At 39.2% G+C, this 21,701-nt stretch overlaps 1 protein-coding gene across 2 annotated transcripts in view; it reads right to left on the reverse strand.

Annotated features, from left to right (window-relative positions):
- znf804b (zinc finger protein 804B) overlaps nt 1-21,701 on the reverse strand; it is a 130,426-nt gene that overhangs the window by 12,709 nt on the left and 96,016 nt on the right. The gene's annotated exons all lie outside the window — the stretch shown is intronic.

A 21,701-nucleotide genomic window follows, 5' to 3' on the forward strand; every position in this document is an offset into this window, starting at 1 on the left:
CATCAGCTGCTCAAAATACTCCCTCCATCTTCTCAACACACCCTCCCCACTAGTCTCCATCCTTTATTGCTCTAACTTGCAGTACATCCTTCCCAGCTCGGTCCCTCTGCTTGGCCAATCGGTATAAATCCTTTTCTCCTTCCTTAGTGTCCAACCTCTTATACAGTTCCTCATATGCCTTTTCCTTGGCTTTCGCCACATCCCTTTTAACCTGCTGCCGCATCTCCTTGTACTCCTGCCTACTTTTCTCATCACTCTGTCGATCCCACTTCTGTTTTGCCAACCTCTTTCCCCTAATGCTCTCCTGCATTTCCTCATTCCACCACCACGTCTCCTTGTCTTGCTTTCTATTTCCAGATGTCACACCAAGTACATTTCTAGCTGCCTCCCTCATCACTCCTGCAGTAGTTGCCCAATCATCCGGCACCTCTTCACCACCACCAAGCCCCTGTCTGACCTCTTCCCTGAACCTCACACTACACTCTTCCTCCTTCAGTTTCCACCATCTTATTCTTCTTTCAAACCTTACTTTCCTCCTCTTCTTCTTCGCCTCCAAAACCATCCTACAGACCACCATCCGATGCTGTCTAGCTACACTGTCCCCCGCCAACACCTTACAGTCTCCAATCTCCTTCAGGTTGCATCTCCTAGACAGAAGATAATCCACCTGTGTGCACCTTCCTCCACTCTTATACGTCACCCTATGATCCTCCTTCTTCTTAAAATACGTGTTCACCACTGCCATTTCCATCCTTTTAGCAAAATCTACCACCATCTGCCCCTCCACATTCCTCTCCTTAAAACCATATCTACCCATCACCTCCTCATCACCTCTGTTCCCTTCACCTACATGCCCATTAAAGTCTGCCCCAATCACCAATCGTTCTTTCCTAGGTACACCATCTACCACTTCATCTAATTCACTCCAGAATCTTTCTTTCTCCTCCATCTCACAGCCAACTTGTGGAGCATAGGCACTGATGACATTTATCATCATCCCTTCAACTTTCACCTTCACGATCATCACCCTATCAGAAACTCTCTTCACCTCCACTACACTCTTACTGTACGCTTCCTTCAGAATCACCCCTACACCATTTCTCTTCCCATCCACACCATGATAAAACAGTTTAAACCCACCTCCAATGTTCCTGGCCTTACTCCCTTTCCACTTGGTCTCCTGAACACACAACACATCTACCTTTCTCCTCTCCATCATATCAGCTATCTCTCTCCCTTTACCCGTCATAGTACCAACATTTAAAGTACCAACCCGAACCTCTACTCTCCTACACTGCTCCTTTTCCTGCCGTCTCTGTAGACGTCTTCCTCCTGTCCTTCTCCTCCTTCGGCCAACAGTAGCCCAATTTCCACCGGTACCCTGTCGGCTAACGATACCTGTGGCGGTCGTTGTTAACCCTAATGGCTGGGTTGAATTTTGAACCATAATTGATTTAATATATATGTATTTTCCACTATAACCCATTATTGTTTAAATAGGTGCGGCCACTGCATTTCTATTTTTTTTATCTGTTGATTCTGTATAATTATAACTCGAGAACAGATTATGTATGGCTTGTGCTAAGCCGGTGTTGTTAATAATCAGCACAGAGTTTACGATTTTGTCTACACCCACACACAGGGGCAGGTCAGTGTAAAATGTCATCTGACAGCAGAAAATAACCATGACCTCTGCCTTTCAGGAGACATTAGGAGCTTTTCGAACACATTAGCTCCAGGACGAAAACAGGCAACATCGAAATCAGCTTAAAAATGACTCAGAATAGGTGACTAAAATGACTAGGAGAGGATGTGTCATTCACCTGTACAGTATGCTTCACAATATTGAAAGATAAAGACCTGGGTTAGGAGGTATGTAAATTCGATCTTATCCTAATGCTGTCACAGTTCAAATGAATTTTAGCTGTGTGTCAGGGGTGTCACTAACCGTACCTACTGTATGTAGCATATAGATACATACAGTAGTATGCCTTTCTTTTTTTTTTTGTTTCTTTACCACTTCCAACCAGAGGTAGAAACAGCATTACTGTAAGCATCGTCTGTGAATTCAACACTTAGAGTTCTTCAACGTCAGTAACACTTAGGAGACTGATATTCAATGGAATGCAATTAAAAAAATTTGTTTATAGTAGCCTAATTGAAACCTTGACCAGGCAGGGTGATGTAAGAATGAGTGAACACTACAGGCCCTTGCATGTTAATGAATGTTGTGTTTGTTTCCCACGTCTGACGCACACACACATGATTCGCGACTGTATGAACCAAGACTCAATCCCTTGTTTCACCTTTCTAAAGCTTTCAAAATAAACAGAGCCAAGCAAGACAAAAAGATAACAGTGGCAAAAGCGATAGCGCCCCTCTGATTTGTTTCTGGTTTTATATCTGTTTAGAACACATTAGCTGTTCATTCTGAATAATTCATTCATAGTTATATCCCCTGTGTGTGTGTGTGTGTGTGTGTGTGTGTGTGTGTGTGTGTGTGTGTGTGTGTGTGTGTGTGTGTGTGTGTGTGTCTAATTACACATGCTCTAGTTCTTCTGTTTTATCATACTCCTCTGTGACAGGCTGCTTTAAATCTAAGCCACAAAAGCTCAGGTGCACAAATGAACTCAGCCGACCCCCTAAACCCATATTCACTCAATCAACAGATGGGACTTCTATCGCCATGTTCTTCGACTCTGCTCAATGCGTATTTGAAATGATGCCCTATTAATTAAACAGTTCACTATTTTAGGCAGCAATTTGCAGTCATGTCATAAGGCATGTTCCAGAAATAGCTGTACTGCGATAACATATCAAATGTGACAAAGCACTGAAATAAGTCAAATAATGCACTTCAGAATGTTACTGGACCGAAACAAACCAATATGCAAACCAGGTACTGTACAAAATCAGTTTCTTTAATCAAATATTTCATTAACGCTGACAATTCAGTGTAACTGGTTCACATCCCGGTTCAAGTATTTTAATTAATGCCGTAAATCTTCCCCTTTTAAAGATTCATCTATCAGGCAGACACACTATCCACAAAAACAAACTAAAAGAACCACAGATAGATTTTTTTTTTTTAACCCAAAGGACCAAGAAAATTGAATAAAGGGATCTGGTGTGTGAAGTGAGAAGAAGAGAGTGAATGTGCGTGTTTGTGTGCAAGGTGTCTTAACACGGTTCTTCCCTTAGGTATGGCTGATCCTTTGAGAGTCTAGCAATGAGTCACCTCTTTCTCTCTTTCCTTGTCTGCCTTTTTTTTTTTAAACGCCACACTCACTTGTCCTTTTGCCAGGCTCTGGCAGGTGCAGATAAATGGAGAGGCTCAGTTGGGCTACGGATGCTCTAGAGAACTCATAACTTTTGACAAGACCAGAAGACAAAAGGAAGCTCTTCAGGATCAGAGCTTGCATAGAAGAACTTTCTTTCTTTTTTTTCCATTTTCTTCTCTCTCTCTCTCTCTCTCTCTCTCTCTCTCTCTCTCTCTCTCTCTCTCTCTCTCTCTCCCTCTCTCTCTCTCTCTCTCTCTAAAATGAGACACTGGTGAACATCAATATGTTTTCTTATTCTTTATTTTCAGGTCTATGCAATTATTTTATTTCTTATTATTATAATTATATTTTGGTATTTTATAATATAGTATCTCTCTCTCTCTCTCTCTCTCTCTCTCTCTCTCTCTCTCTCTCTCTCTCTCTCTCTCTCTCTCTTTAGAGAGCATCCACTTCATTTCAAAGATGTTGAAAATTGTTGAGGTCAGATCCATTTCAGATATTTCACTATAAATCATGTGAAGCATATCTTCCGAAAAGAGTGGGGGATATTATAACAGCAAAAAGGGATTGAGGGAAGGGGATGTTCAAATAGCACATATTACTTTTATGGCCAGGTGTCCACAAACTTTATTAATATATATTTATTTATGAATGTATTCAGTTATTAATATTATTATTGTTGTTGTTGATGTTGTTGGTTGTGTTGTTTTCATTATCTATTTTTATCAACTATATCTTATTTCATGTTATGGGTCATATATGGGTTAACATGTATTGTTAAGTTCCTGTTATCACTCGTTACCATTGCTCTCTCTCTCTCTCTCTCTCTCTCTCTCTCTCTCTCTCTCTCTTTTGTTTTTTTTTTTGTAGTTCAATTTGTTTTACAATAATCACTATAGTCAGTGTTTGGCCCAACTTTTGCACAAATAGTCCTGTAAAAAGAGGTCCTTCTGAGGGTGCAATAAGTGCAAAAAACAAGGCAATTCCATGCAAAAAAAGGAAAACTAATCGTGACGCAGGATTTAAAAAAATTGAATTAATTATGAATTTCTTTCAGCTTCTCCCATTAGGGGTCACCACAGTGGATCATCCGCATGTTTGGTACGTTTTTATGCTGGATGCCCTTCCTAACGGAACCCTTCCCATTTATCTGGGCTTGGGACCGGCACTGAGAGTGGCTGTGGTTGGTTCCCTGACCGGGGATCGAACCCGGGCCACAGCGGTGAGAGCGCTGCATCCTAACCACTAGACCACCAGGGGACCCTAAAAATGTATTATTTAAATTAATACCCTAAAATATCAATACAAATAATAGACACTTTATCTATGTCTAAAATGTATTTGAATTTATTTTAAGTATTATACTTACCAGCTACATTACCTATTGCTTTTGAAGTAAAAACCCACTATAATATCGTTTTTTCCAGTTTTCAGCTGACAGGAGTAGAACCTAATGTGGTCTTCTGCTATTGTTGCTGATCCTTCTCATGGTTCAGCATGCTGTGCTTTTAGCACACCACAGCTGTGAAGAGTGTTTATTTGAATTTTTTTATGCTTTCAGATGGCTTAACCAAGCATTATCCTCCAACCTTTCTTTTTACCAAGTCATTTCTACTATCAGAAATTCCACTCACTGAAGTTTTATACCTTTTTTTTAACCTTCCTTTTTTCCCCATTATTGTGTACCTTCTATAGACTGTTGTGCATTAAAATCACAGGAGATGAGCAGTTGCTTAAATAGTTAAACCTGTCTAAAACTACCAACCATGTCATGCCATTGTCAAAGAAATCCAGAAATATAACTGAAATTTAAATCTTAAATTTGTCCCTGATGATCAAACCAAAAAAATATACTGTTGCAAAAGGTCATGGGGTGGCCTTAAAGTCAAATGTTTATTCTAAAGAATCTACATTTGTAGCCCTTCTTTGTAGCCAAAAGTGGATCACCATCCTTTGCAGATCGCAAAGATGTCTGTATAATGTTTCTGTCACATGAATGACAAATTTGATTGAATAATTCTCATGGATTCTAAGGGGTCCCTGGTGGTCTAGTGGTTAGGATGCGGTGCTCTCACCGCTGCTGCCTGTGTTCGATCCCCAGTCAGGGAACCAACCCCAGCCACTCTTAGTGCCGGTCCCAAGCCCGGATAAATGCGGAGGGTTGTGTTAGGAAGAGCATCCAGTGTAAAAACATGTGGATGATCTGCTGTGGCGACCCCTAACGGGAGAAGCTGAAAGAAAGTTTTAATTTTTATGGATTCTAAATGCTAACATTTACAGTAATCTCAGGCATCACTAGGCTGTCCATGTGGGGCTATCCTTAGCTCAGCATGTGGTTTCCAATTGATGTGATCTCTATCCAGACGTAGTGCATCACAATAGATCAGGTTAAAGGGTAAGGGGTAAAAAACTTATCTATTGTACATGATAATGTATATAATGTTAGATTTTTCTATTAGCTGAGGCAAACATTAGCATATCGCAGCAGAGAATGCCTATTTTATGTCTCCAAAGACATTCACATCTGTCCTGTAAGTAAGAGAGAAGAAAGTTCGAGGAAAAGTAATACTTCTAAAAGCATACATACTGTATAGTGACAAGGTGCATAGAGTTGGTGTAGAAAAAAACCTTTCAGGAAACAGCTGAATACCAACATTGACAATGCTGTTTTAACCTTAGGAGCCAAAACAACAGGTCTATACAACTTCCACAGGCTATGCCACTAAAATGAAAATTTATTTATTTATTTGTGAGTGCAAAGCTTAGGAGTGTAAAAGGAGGTCATGGGGTGGCATAAAGTCACCATACTGGGTTTGAATTTGTTTAGATTTGTTCAAACGAACACTTGAAACTTCAGTAAAAATGCAGCTTGAACTGGGAGAATTTTTTTTTAAGTAAAACAGACACTGTGCTGACTATAGCTCTTCCTTACTGTTCTTATGGGATCATTTTGACAAATGGTGCTTACTGGCTGCAGCGACACCCCTGTTCTGCTGTACTTAATGACAATGCAAGCAGAGTGTCAGCAGGTTTTTCATCTTCTCCCCTCCTCCAAACACATAAAAAAATTCTCATTATGCATCTTAAAGACACTGCTGTAACAACACTTGTAATCTGGTCCAATCAAACTTGGACTAAATCTCATCACAGAGTGAAATCCTTGGAGGAGGTAGGATGCAGCAATAAGCCTCAGGCATGTACTTGCAAAGCAAAATTAAAAGCTCTAACTTACTCCCTCGTCACTATAAACAGCACCTCCAAGGACTCAAAAGCATATCCAGCTTCTATGTGTAAACCTTGTTTAATTCAATAAAAAAACAAGAATGCATTTAAAAATTAAAGTAAGATGTGTAAGTGTGAAGAAGTAAACAGACAAATATGTTTTGTAGTTGTTGCTACTGAGTGATTCTTACACTATAGGGTCAAATGTATTAGAACACCTGACTTTTTCAGCCATATGTGAAAAAGTCCCCAAGTTATTATCACAAAGTAGGAGGCAAAAAATGTTATAGGATGTCTTAAGATGTGCTAGCATTCAATTCTTCCCTTGACCCAGACCAAACCTGTTTCAGCATGACAATAACCATGTGCACAAAGCCAGCGCCATGAAGATATGATTTACATGAGTTGGAGAGAAAGATCTCGATTGGCCTGCTTTAGCGGCCTGACCTCAACTCAAATGAACACCTTTGGGATGAATTGGAACGTTGAATGCACCCCAGGCCTCCTCTCCCTACCAGAGTACCTGATTTTACCAACACCCTTGTGGCTAAATGAGCATTAAACTCCACAAACACCCTCCAAAATCTAGAGGAACGTCTTCCAAGACAAGTGGATGTTATTAAAACAGCAAATGGGGAGGATATGTTATTGACAAAAGAACATATAAATCTTATAGTCAGGTGTCTACAAACATTTGTCTATATAGTCGATCAATTACTGACTTGCTACAACTATGAAATATAATCTTGTAAATGCTATTATTGGCTTCTCGTTCATCATAAGATGACCAAGTCCTATACAAAAGCCACATAGAAAGAATTATCTCTATTGTATACAATTTTATGCCTCAGGCATCCTCTCACCTTTTACTGACTTTCCACTCTTCATTCTCTGAATAGTTGCTTTTACTTCCTCCTTACCAATCCTATCCACTTCTTGCTTCACCATCTCCACCTCATCCAACCTTCTTTCTCTCTCATTTTCCTCATTCATTAGCTGCTCAAAATACTCCCTCCATCTTCTCAACACACTCTCCTCACTAGTCAACACATTTCCAAGTCCATTCTTTATTGCTCTAACCTGTAGCACATCCTTCCCAGCGCGGCCACTCTGCCTGGCCAATCATAAAATCCTTCAGGTATAAATCCTTTTCTCCTTCCTTCCAACAGTAGTGTCTCATATAGCTCCTCAAATGCCTTTTCTTTTGCTTTCGCCACAAACCCCTTTTCACCTGCTGCTGCATCTCCTTGTACTCCTGCCTACTTTTCTCAACACTCTGTCGATCCCAATTCTGTTTCGCCAACCTCTTTCTTCTTATGCTTTCCTGCACTTCCTCATTCCACCACCACCACGTCTCTTTGTCTTGCTTTCTATTTCCAAAAGTCACACCAGTTACCTTTCTAGCTGTCTCCCTTAACACTTCTGCAGTAGTTACCCATTCATCCAGCATCTCATCACCAAAACTGAGACCCTGTCTGACCCTTTTTCTAAATCTTACAATACAGGCTTCCTCCTTCAGTTTGCACCATTTTATTAATTTTTCAGTCTTGAAAAGACAAAATGTTTAGAATAATCTATTAAAATGAAAGAAGAAATACAACCAATAAAGTGATCAGGTTGAATTAGATATATTCAAGTTAAATCTTTATTATAAATTGGAGTCAGATTAGAGGTAAAAAATTGGATTCATGTAACAAAGTGCAATCCATTATAGTAATCTTTTACAGCAGCTCGAAAAAGACTAACACGCAGCATACCTTCACCCACAACAGTAGATTTCGTCATTGGGCCATTGGGTGTACCCTTACAACTTCATCTTACTCACTCCAGAATTTTTCCTTCTCTTTCATCTTACAACCCACTTATGAAGCATAGGCACTGAAGACATTTCTCATCGCCCCTTCAACTTCCAGCTTCATGTTCATCATACTATCAGAAACTCTCTTCACTTCCACTACACTCTAACTAACTCTAACTCTTCCTTCCGGATCACCCCTATACCATTTCTCTTACCGTCCGCACCATGATAGAAAAATGTAAAGCCACCTTCAATGTTCCTGGCTCTACTTCCTTTCCAATTGGTCTCCTGAACACACAACATATCTACCTTTCTCTTTTCCATCATATCAGCTAACTCTCTCTCTTTACCAGTCATAGTACCAACATTTAAACTGCCCCCCCCTAACTTCCACTCTCCTACACTTTGATCGACCCTATGGAGTCCTGTTCTGAGTGTAACCCCTCGTGGAAAACCTCTGTATGACCCTGGCCACTGCACTGTATATCAGTTTTAGAGTGTTACCGATCTACTTAAAGCCTTTGTGGAGAGCAACAATTTTCATTCTCAAATCATCAGAGAGTTCTTTGCCTTGAGGTGCCATGTTGAACATCAAGTGGTCAGTATAAGAATTGCACTCGAAGCACCAAACTTTAACTGCTCTAGAACAAGATTCACACATTTGTATGGTCCTGTCAAGCAGACAAAAGCATGAACATGATGAATAGGACATGTGGTTTTGCATGGTTAAACAATGTACAGCTGTTATTTTCAGAGGACAGTAAATCTGTGCTACTATACTATACTATACTATACTATACTATACTATACTATACTATACTATACTATACTATACTATACACTATACACTATACACTATACTGCACATTTACTACTCTTAAATACACTGCCGATCCAAAAAAAAGTCACCACCTGGTTTTTAAACAAATGGGTAAAAACCTCCCTTTGGATATTTTACAAAATGGATGATTATGTTTCAGCTGACAACAAGTTATTTAACCCTAACTAATGCAGTGAGTAGCTTCTCATTTCTTTAACAACCATATCAGAAGACACGTCCTGTGGTCATGGAAAAGATGTTGATCTGTTTCAGAAATTACATTTCATGATTTCATTTTATTGGTATGCATCAAACTAAAAAAATTATCTAAGAAGATTGCTGAAACTACTAAAGTTGGATTGAGAACTGTTTATTGAAAACTAGTAGGATAGTGGGGAACCTTCATCTTAAATCACTTAAAGGTTTGGTAAAATCAAATCATAAAAAAAAAAACCAACAACAGTAAAACTCATGGATATGTTTGAAAGTAAGAGCACTTTCACACACACAATGCAAAGGGAACTCAAGGGATTGGGACTAAACAGCTGTGTAGCCTTAAGAAAAACACTTATCAGTGAGGCTAATCAGAAAAAAAAAGGCTTCAATTTGCTAGGGAGCATAAAGATTGGACTCTGGAGCAATGGAAAAAGGTCATCTGGTTTGATAGAGGCAGTTCATTTTAAATTCAATAATTCCACTAGTCCATTTGACATATTATTAGGGGTGCAAGCACAGAGTGTGTTTGCTTGTGTTTTCTTATTCTTTATCCCCAAATATGAACTGTGCAGCCACCAGTCTGTCAAATCTCTAAGTGATATGGGCACAATTGTTCATATGGAGGCACAATGTTTTAACCAATGTCATGCTGTTAACCAAATTCACCTAGCAAAAAATAATTCAAATAAATAAGCCATCCTGTAGTTCAGATGGCTATATTTATACCTTTACCAATTATGCGCATGCTGATCGTTGGAAAAAAAAAAGATGATAAAATGTGGAGCCGTTTGTCCTAATGCTGTGGTGCGATCAAATACAACCCCTGAGCTAAATATGATTCATGAAGTCTGCTTGCATCGTACAGGAGTAATCGATCTCTCTGAGACGTGAGCTGAGGTCGGGGATGGGGAAGCAATTTCAGTGGCATCTGTCAACCGTTTGCACTTAGTGACACAGTGCTGCACAACTGAAAGTTATAATAGAAGCTTTTATTTAAAGGTTATCTATCTATCTATCTATCTATCTATCTATCTATCTATCTATCTATCTATCTATCTATCTATCTATCTATCTATCTATCTATCTATCTATGAGCACTTTATCAGATTGTTATTTTTTTTTTATAAATTATTTATTGTTGAACTTTTAGAGCTTCATATGAATTTTCTATGCAGTCTCTTTTTTATCTTTATTTTCTTTTATCCTTTCCTGTATATGACAACCTGCCACAAGATTTCGAAAACAATACAACTTTGTTCCATCTCCTTCCGAAACAAGCATTATTTCTTTTGATTACACTTTTTTTTAGGATTTTCAAGAAACTCAGGGTCATGCGTATTATGTTTCTTAGTTATTTAATGCTTAGTGTTGCTTGAATATGTTCTGAATAAGTTGCAGTACCCGTTGTTGTACTTTACTCATAAGGCAAACGAGTAATCCTTTTTATAGAACAGCCAATAAGACTTAATGTTGCATATACAATTCTTAACATTTTGACACATAGGAGTTGGGAGAAGTTGCACAGCAGGCTAAATTATAATTATATTAAGAATTTCAACTATTGGGCATGTAGATTATTGTGGGATCTTTTGGGCCCTTTTCTTTCATTTATTACCTTAATTTCTTACTTTTTTTCGCTTTGAGTTTAAGTTGAGGTCGGGATTTTTACGATGTACCTCTTGAGATTCACTGTACTGTATAAAACACTAGCATTTTCTCCCACCATCATGGTAAAATAACTATAACCAATCATTCTGAGCTCAGCATTTCCTTTCTCTCTCAGTCAGTCAGGGTTCTTAAAATGTTCAACAGCTCCAGCATTTCTGAGTAATGATAATGTATTAGGCACAGAGTCATGATTCCCGCTACCCATTTCAGATTTAAGCCTAGAGCAGCACGTCAAAAATTGCAACATGTCCGTAAAGCAATTGATGTCTCACAGTAGGAAGAACCACAAGCCAAAGTTTCATATTTTAATTTTGGCAGCAATGATAATGTTCCCTTTCTTTCTCACAACACACGCACACACACACACACACACACACACACACACACACACACACACACACACACACACACACACACACACTAACACACACACACACACACACACACACACACGCACACACACACACACACACACACACACATCAAAACACAGCAATGTTTAGAGCTCGCAAGGGGGAAAAAAGCACTCTAAACATTAAAATAGCAGCACCGAATCACGCAAGCAAAACAGTAAAATATGTATATGGTGTGTATGTTGATCATTATTTTGAAACCATTAAAAAAACAGCCTTGAGAAGTTCCAAAGGACTTCAGTGAAAAACCTTTTGTTTATAACAAATGTTTCAAATGAAAATCCATAAAGGTAGACATTTGTGAAATTTGGACTACTACAATCCATTTGGACAGAAGGTCAGCTATTTTGTGAACACAGCAGCTGTAACTCCAGCAATAAAAAAAGTGATCAAATATAAGTTTCTGTAATAAAAACATACAAAGGGATGCGCCACAAAAATGAGCTTTCAAAACCATGTAATCAGAGAAATGGTAAAGTCTATGAGGAGATGTTTACTCTGATTTTTAAAAGTTGTCACCTGTGTCAGCAACATTAGGAGAAAAGGATTAAATTTCCACACATGGGAAAGCCTTGAGGGTTTTGGAGAGTTTATTGGCAACATGAAAAACAATAATCTTTTGTCTTTATTAACTTCTCAAGAAAGAAGGGGGGGGGGGGGGATGAGGGACTGGCGGTTTATAGCTTTTAGGCATGGGCTTCTTGTAGTTGTTTTAAGGAAGTTCCTTTTGTGGATTTCAGGGCATATTTGAAAAGAGTGTAGCATTCAAATCTCATCTCAATTATAGTCTTCAAAATACCATATCTGTGTTGGGAAAACCTGAGTACTTGGATTTGAGAGCTGCTTCTAAACACCCTACATGAAAGATATGTGAATGTATAGGCTATCATCATCTGACCTTTAACAAATGAAAAACCGCATGGGGTTATTGGGTGTAACCCATGATTTCAATTCGGGATTATCTATGTTTCCCACAACCTTATCATCCTTAGCACTTACCCATGGTTCACTGTTCTCTTTTGTCAGTCTATCCATGCTCATTGTCTTTAACACTTGTTACCTGTTCGTGTTGCTCAGGCTTATGTTTATTTAGTTTTGGCTTTTAGTTCTTTGTCTTTGTTTGGACAAATTGATTCAACATCCTATTCTTAATATTATCAATCATAACTGTTATGGTTTTTTATGTGTACATGGTGAAGAAAAGGTGCTTTAAACTTGTCTACTTTACAACACAGTGAAATTTTTTCTTTGCATATCCCAGCAATGTTAGCAACCTGGGTTCAGAGTGCAGGGTCAGCCATTAAAATACAGAGGATTATTGCTCAAAGGCCCCAATAGTAGCAGCTTGGTGACACCTAGGCTTGAACGCCTGACCTTCTGATTAGTAACCCAACACCTTAACATTTGAGCTACTGTCAGGGAGAGGCAGGAGACGATGCAAAGCCAGATTATTCTGTCAAAAAAAGCAGGTGAGTTGAGACTGGATGTGAGGACCTAAATGCAGGATGTGACAGAGGGTAACAAAATACAGGCTTTAATTAAAAGGCAAACTGAGCAATGGGGCAAGGCAAAAACAAAGTCCAATAAAACAGTCTAGGGTCAAAACACAGGCAAACAAGGCAATGCAGGCCAAGACACCAACAAATCCAAAAACAGTCCAAAAACCAAAAACAGCGATTACAAATTAGAGCTGTTCTGCTCTACTTTTGGTTTGGACTCTGGACTGTGTTTTTGTTTCTGCTCTGCCCTTCCTAGTTCTAAGCAGAAACAAAAAACAAAAAAACTGTTCAGAGTCCAAACCAGAAGCAGAGCAGAACAGGGGTCAGGATCGGGATCAGGATCAGGATCCAGAGCAGGCAGGGTGGCAAGAATAAACTCAGGGGCAAGGGAGCCAGTAAGATAATGTGGCTTTGAGCTAGAGGAGGTGCACACCATGTGCCCAGAAGATCCTGACAGCTACCACTTCACCTGAAAATGATTTGCCCATAATTCAAAATTTTGATTTTATCCAACTTGTTCTATGTTGTGGTTCAAGTTCAAGTTTATTTCTATAGCACTTTTCACAATGTACATTGTCTCAAAGCAGCTTTACAGAAACTAAGATTTAAAGGGAATGATGTGTGTTTATCCCTGATGATTAGCCTTGGGCCACTGTGGCAAGGAAAAACTCGATTACATAGTGTGACGAAGAAACCATGAGAGGAGCCAGACTCAAAAGGGGAACCAATTCTCATTTGTGTGATATCAAGAGTGTGATTATATATCATTAAAACAATACAAAACACTGGAGAGTGAGAATTTTGTACCATGCAATAGCATAGCCAGTGGTATTGCCATACTAGATTGGCAAAGTTTTGAGGACATCTGGTCATAAGTATGTTATGTACTATTTGAGCATCATATTCCACATTTAGTCCCAGTTTGCTCTTATAATTCAATCCACTCTTCCGTAAGGATGTTTCACTAGATTTTGGAACGTGCTTGTGGACATGTGTTCATTCAGCCACAAGGGTGTTAGTAGTCAGGTACTGATGTAAGGTGAGGAGGCCTGGTGTACAGTGATGGTTTCAATTCATCCTAAAGGTGTTCAGTAGGGTTGAGATCAGAGCTCTATAAGAGGCCACCCAAGATCCTCTCCAAACCAAGTAAATCATATCTTCATGTAGCTTTTTTGTCTACAGGGCCATTACTATGCAGGAACAGGTTTGGGTTTCTGAGTTCAAGTGAACACATTTTATTATACCACATCCAAAGACATCTAATACAATTGTGTGCCTCCAGCTTTGTGGTAACAGTTTGGAGAAGAAACACATATGGCAAGAAAGGTCAGGTGTCTCACTACGTTTGTACATATATTGTATATAAAATGTTTTACCTTGATACTCAAAATTCAGTATCATATCATGTCAGATTCTTATTTTTGCACCCCTACAAAGCAGATTAAGGCCAGTATTAGAGATTAGAGCATGACAGAGGTGTACGTGATAGCTTCGGATTTACAACACAACAGGAGCCTCCATTTCGGGATTGACACCCAAGTAGTTCTTCGAACTAAATGTGATTCCCAAAAAGCTTTTAGCTAAATGGCTGGTTAAAAATCCATTTCATTCAATCCCCATGCCTGGATTTTCTTATTCTTCCTTCTACGTAATGCTGATTGTACACTAAAGCTGCCAGTGTCACTTTTCTTCGTCTTCTTTCCAGAAGCCAAACACCAACATGAGGATTATCCTAAACCCATCTGCTGCAGCAAAGATAGGCACATGAAACACTTACCTTTTTTTTCCACCTCTGCCTCAAGCTAAAAGAAATGCACACTCACAAATATATATATATATATATATATATATATATATATATATATATATATATATATATATATATATATATATATATATATATATATATATATATATAGTGATCGCTTTGGAAAATGTCAGCCTGTCAGGTTAAGTGTTTCACTTCTTTCGCCTCTTCATGGGAGGCCTGCTTGTGCTTTAATGAATTTGTGCGTTAGGGCCTGAGAGGATAATGACGTGCGGATGTTTAAAGCAGGTGACTGAGTGTGTGTGTGTGTGTGTGTGTGTGTGTGAGAGAGAGAGAGAGAGAGAGAGAGAGAGAGAGAGAGAGAGAGAGAGAGAGAGAGAGAGCGAGAGAGAGAGAGAGAGAGAGAGAGAGAGAGAGAGAAAGAGATTGTGTGTATATGTGTGTGTTAAGGAGATTTAGAGATTGCAGTAAGGTGCACTGAGCAGCTTTTCTCCAAGGCTTTGATCCAAGAGGACAGTCGGCGCCAGAGAAGCATCACTCGTGTTCAGTGATGTTGACAGGCTGAATAATTTAGGATTGAGGCCCTCTGCTGTATGTGCTGTTTCACCCAGAGGTGTTTGTTAACCTCCGTGCTATCTCCTGTTCTGCAGATTGAGGATCTACAAGCTTTAGGCTAGGAGATTGATGGGGTGTGATAGGCAGAGGGGAACGAGAGGGAGAAAAACAGGAGTGTTGGTGGTTGCAACAAATTTGTGTCAACCTACATGCATAGTGAATATAAGAAACAGGATTTTCTTTTTTGACAATAGCATTTTTACACATATTATTGTGAAACCGATTGCATTTTAAGTTAACCTAGAGACTGGAAAGTCATGTCTGCTTCATAAAAAAAATTAACAATTTTTTTATAATCCTCAGTAAACATGAAATGATACGCCCAGTCACATGACCATCACTATTTGCTGCATCCTTCCACATCCCCACCACAGACTTCTAATTAAAACCACCTGTTCCCAATTAGCACAATCCCCATAAATATCCCAGACATTAATTAAATCTATGCAAAAAACTCTCTCCTAAAATTTCATCAATGATGCTACTGAGATGTTTGTTTGTGTAAGCTTTTCCGGGTATTAAGCCTGTCTGATTGGTTATTGAGTTCTGTCTAACGTCATTAAATCTGTCTGCTGATCAGCTGATACTTTGCCTGTTTTTCTGTTCAACTTTTTATTGATTACATTCACATTTATGACATTTGGCTGATGCCCTTATCCAGAGCGACTTACAAAGTGCTTTGAAATCTCCATCAATCGATACATTCAGATGCTGGTTGATGAGGACACAGACTACCATCAATCTAAAACTCTTTTGGGAGATAAATGGATTTTTTTTAATAAAGAAAATGCTCATTTAAGAACCTTAGATATTTGGATATCAAATGAAACTCCTCAGTGCCAGAACAGATATGAGTCTGAAAGCATGTCTACCCTGTATGCTAAGAGATGATGGGACCAGTTGAGTAATTGCTGAAAGGGTCCTTTTATTGGTTTTGTAGGCAAGAAAATCTGATACAGGCACCTACAGGAAGTAGGGGGAACCTCCAATGGAGGAAGGTTGAAAACAAGTCTTGCAGCTATCTTCCTTTTGTTTGTTTTTGGTTTGTGTTTTTGGTTGTGAAGCCAGGGACAAAACAAAATCCCTTGTGTTGGAAATGTTAAAATTTTCAAACTGTCAAAAAGTATAGGCTGGAATGCCATGTAAAATTATTTTTAGATCACGCACTGTGTGGGCAGAGATATGTTTCTGTAAGTTCATGAAGTTGTGTTTATTTTGGTGGTGAAAGGACAAATTATGCAATCATGCATGTATAAAATGCTAGCTCACTTTCAAAGATAAAAAATAAATGAATATAAGGTTGTATTTCTGTCATGCAGGTTATATGCTCTTAATAAAGTACAGAATTATGGTGGATTTATTTAGATTTTTCTGAAACAAAGTGCAAAAATACAGTGACTGGCCAACATGGACAGCAAGACCTTCTTTGCTGACCTACACACTAACAGACTTATATTTTAATATATTTTTGTCCAAGAATATGTATTATATTTTCCTCAATAGTCCAAATCTCTTCATTTCAAAGTGTTTCTCTTGGGTGTCTGTTTATGTTGGAGTTTCTCTCCAATCAAATTTCAGTTATCACATCACATGTTGACAGGGTCAAAGGAATCAAGGCCTTCAGAATTAGCAGTGTGGGTGCCCACAGTGTTAAGTACAAGTTGTTTAAAGCTGTAGCTTTAACAAATCAGATTTTGAGTTGACGACACCGAGGTCATCTAGCGTTCATACAGTAACAATGGTATTATCACATCCGTAATTGGATGTGTCTGTGATGCAGCTCTCTGTTATACTGAGTTTCTGTATAACATTGATGGTTTCTAAAGCTGTGGTGTTATAATAATGGTATTAAGAGCTGGACTGATTTAGGTAGGACACAACTGAAGCTCTGGGTGTGAAATCCACTGCAAAGTGAGCCTTGGACAGATTTCTTTCTACCTTAGTCTGTAGCTTTGTGTAGTTTATTTGGGTCAGTAATGTTAAGTGCTTACATATCATCAAGATTTGAATTCAGTTTGCCTTAATTTGATGGCTGACTTTATATTTGGTGAAAATATGGTGTAGACCCAAATAATTTTAATGTGTTGATTAGTGTAGTTGGCTCTATATCTCACTGATCATTTCAATTAGTTATAGCATGTAATATAAGGCATGGTTTAACCCTAAGTGTCAAATGCATTGTATATCGCAAAGCTGTCTTGTTTAATAAACTGAAAAAATTCTGTAGAAAGGGGATGTATGGGAAGGTTCATATAATGTACTTCAATGCCATGTTTATGCTGCATTATGACTACACTACCCATCATGCACATCACATGGCCTGAAACACATAACTATGCTTTTACACCTGCTCTGTTATCATCAATTTGCCCTCCTGCTTATGCTCTGATGTGTGTATGTCTCATTGTCAAGCATTTTTGTTTGTTTTGTGTATGTGTCGTTTCATGTTCCATAATGTTTCTTGCCCACAGGTGCCTGTTTTGTTGCATTAATAGTTCTATTTCTTGCTTCATGGTTTATACATTTACATTTGGCAGATGCACTTATCCAGAGTGACATACAATTATCTCAGTCATATAACTAAGCATTTGAGGATTAAAAGACTTGCTCACTGGCTCAGCAGTGGCAGCTTAGTGGTGGTGGGATTCAAACTCATGACCTTCTAATCAGAAGTCGATCTTTACCACTGAGTTCCTGGGTTCTGTTTGATTGTTTGTTCTTGTTTACTCCTCCAGAGCTAAGTATAAGACAAAGTTCTCTCCAGGGATCAGAGGATTAGTTTGATAACATGCAATTTTATTGATTGTAGCCAATTTAATTTTTAATGTCTAAAGCTTTCTGGCACTACAGAGTGGGTGTCACTGCCTGGTAATGTGGGGAAACAGGCTTACATAGCCAAATTTGTTATGTGAATAAAAGACACCCGTCACCCGTGTATTATAGAATATATGAGCAGGTGTTTAGGTGTTCCTATTATAAGTGTATAAGACTGTGCTGTTGAAACTTAGAAAATTGTCTTTACATGGTGTGAGACTTCATACAAGAGATTGACAGAGCCACTCATCTCTGTCAAGTTTGCGCACACACATGCACATATGCATACATATTTCTGCATCTAGAAAGGGATTAGATAATATTTTCAGGGCTCACTCCAACAAGATGCAGAAGACCCATATCACTCACTGGTGACAAGTCAAGACAAGAAAGTGTTTTACAATGTGCTTTAATAAAATCTTCTTACTACCCATATAAAGAATTTTAAATATATAAATATTTTAATCATTTTAAATACCAAACAATTTGTACAATTTGGATGTCATTTTGAATTGTAAGTAAATAAGTAAAATTGGTAAAAGTCCAGGTGACAGAGTTCAGCACAAGCAACTAACAAGACTAAATAACAAAATGCTTCCTGTTAATACTTATCCATTAAATTAAATTATATGACTAAAAATAAGACAATCTGAAGCGTTATTTAACAGTACAGCCTCGTCTGCTTTTGACTTGTGGACAAAATTCAAATAAAAAAACTAAAAACGTGTTTTGAGTTTCAAAATCAGAAAAACAAACACCTTCTCCTCATTCCTCTTTAAATATTCTGTTCTTGTCATTAAAATATAAGAAAACAAGCCATGTTATCAACTCTAAGAAAAAAGATCTATGAAAGTCTGTGAACAACTTCCTTTTCTGAATCATTGTTTCTCTGTAAGAAATCTCTGTAGTTCTAGTCCAGTGGGTTGCTTTCTGCTATATAATTTCTGTCAATGCATGTGATTTAATAAACTACAACTTTTCCATGAACATCCATGAACAACAGTTTAAAACGCTCGCTTCAGTCCACTGAAAAATGTTTGTACAGGTTTTATAAGTACAGGGTGGTGCAGGGAAAGGAGAAATTTTGGAACTAGGAGTTGGCATTTCTGGGGTTCCCTCCAGGAACTCGAGCTGTTTTAACAAATCTCTAGGAACACTTTCACGTGTCCACACTCTGAATCAGGTGTGTAATCTGTCCAACGGAAAGGCACGACGTCACCAGCAGGGTGACGTCACGACCAGGAAGCTATAAAAAGCACATGCGGTGGAGATGCTACAGAGGATACTAAAGAGACTGCTAGGGACATTGGCCGGACTATGTCAGCCCTGGTGGCCACAGAGAGGCATCTATGGCTCACCCTGTCAGATTTTACTGACAAGGACAGAGCATTCCCACTGGATGCCCCCGTAGTTTCCACTGGCCTGTTAGGCATCGCTGTAAATATGGTAATTGACAGGTTTTGGTAGGTGAAAAAACAGTCTGCAGCTTTTAAGCGCTACCTCCCTCCCCGCTCTATGGGGCTGTTTGGCAGGCACAGCCCCAGCTCAGCACAAGAGGGCACTGTGAAGCCCAAAGACAGAGCGTCGCAACTTGTATTCCCCCTGCATGGCGCTCTTGAGTCTAAACCATGACGGGTTAGGGGTCTCCGTTGGGGGGGACAGAGTGTGGACCTCAGTATACGGTGCCCCTCCCTCCTCGGTGCCCCCAGGAGGTGGGGGCACCTCCTGGGGGCACCAGGAGGTGGGCTCGTTAACCCTGCCACATATGGTGTTTTAATCTCCAGCTTCTGCCCAGGAATGAAAGAGGGAGGCTGACCACCTCTCAGGAGATCTCTAGAGCAGCTGCAGAGCACCGCCCCTGCCGCTCTAGGCATACCAGAAATCAGTCTAGAGAGACTCGTTGCTTGAAGAGACTATCTGGCAGCCTGGAAAGTCCTGCCGGACGTGTCTCAATGGGTCCTGCACACTGTTGATAGGGGCTACTCGATTCAGTTTGGGTCTCGTCCCGACCAGTTCAACAGGGTGTGTCCCACTCTGATGGGACCTGATCAGGCTCTGGTTAGGGAACAAGAAGTATACACTCTTTTAAGGAAGGAGGCCATTGAGATGGTCCCTCCGCTAGACAGAGAATCCCGGTTCTACAGCCAGTACTTCATAGTTCCCAAGAAGGATAGCTGGTTGCATACCATTTTGGATCTACGTTAGCTAAACCACTCACTAGTTTACCCCAGGCATGGTCAGTGCCCTCGGTCCCCCCATGACCCGTCGTGCTCCAACATTCTATACCCCTCCCTTTAAGGCCCCTAACCAGAAAAAGCTTAGCCATCTTCTAATACATCCATAGAACGGAGCTGTGGAGAAAGTCGGAGCATCTCTTCATTTTCTACAGTCCCTTTAAAAAGGGCTTCCCTGAGAACAAGCAGATAGCTTATAGCGCACCACTCCACTGCACCATTATAATTAATGGCAAGGGGTTCTAAACGAGGTTGCACCAGTTTAATACAATTGCCAAAGCCACAGGGTGGCCAACTCCTAGTTGCAAATTTTCTCATTTCCCTGTGCCACCCTGTACTTTGCTGTTATATTAACCTCCACTTTTCTAAAAAGATTTTTCACTAAATGTTGTGTTCTACTAGATTTCTGCCTGGGGTGCAGTCATTGCTTCTTTTCATCTTAAAGGTATTCAGTAGGGTTGCAGACAGAGTTTTATAGTAGGTCAATAAAAATCTTCCAATTCAATCAATGTAAACCATATCTTTATGACATTGTCATGATGGAACAGGTTTGGGTCTCACACTTCAAATAAAGGGAAGATTGGATCTAGAGACCTCCTTTACAATTGTATGCTTGAACTACCCTAATTTGAGATCTGTGTTGATGTTGAAAGCCAGTTTAAGCATCACACACATGAAAGGTCTGATGCAGGTTTTGGTTCTACAATGAAACTTTAAAACCCAAATTGATAAAAAACGATTAACTAATATACTGTAGATTTTTGTGTTTTCAACATGGCTTAACATAATAAATATTTTTCGAAAAATCGCATACTACTTACAACCATACAGATCCACAGTCTTGTGCAGCTGATCTAGAGGCCTTTGTAAAAATAAATAGTATCATGAATATTGTTAAGTACCATAAAAAACATTGTAGGGTTGGGTCTGACAGGAGGCTACGAATTGGCCATAAATAGGCAGTTCAATATATGATATAATAATTCCAGTACACTGAAATCAACAGAAGAATGGCTGCAGGAAGACAGTATTAATGTCTGTAGGCATCTCAGCTTTGTATGTTAAGCTTGTAGCTTCTGAACGAAAAATCGAACAAGTTAGCTGCTTGGTCTAAAAATCATCAAGGCTTTGGATGCCTTCACAGCAGAATTTGGATATTCAAATATTAATTTTGGGTGCCGTTAATTTGAAAAGCAGCTATTTTGGGGAAAACGCACACCGACATGTCTGGATCCACAGGAAACGAGTAAAGGCAGCCATCCGTAATGAGCGCTCTCCTCCTATTTTTCTCGTTTCAAACTTTGGAAAATCTCTTCCACTTCTCTCCCCCACTTACTTTTCAGTTCTGTCAAT

The sequence above is a fragment of the Silurus aristotelis genome (genome assembly GCF_946808225.1).
Source record: "Silurus aristotelis genome assembly, chromosome: 25".
Classification (NCBI taxonomy): Eukaryota; Metazoa; Chordata; class Actinopteri; order Siluriformes; family Siluridae; genus Silurus; species Silurus aristotelis.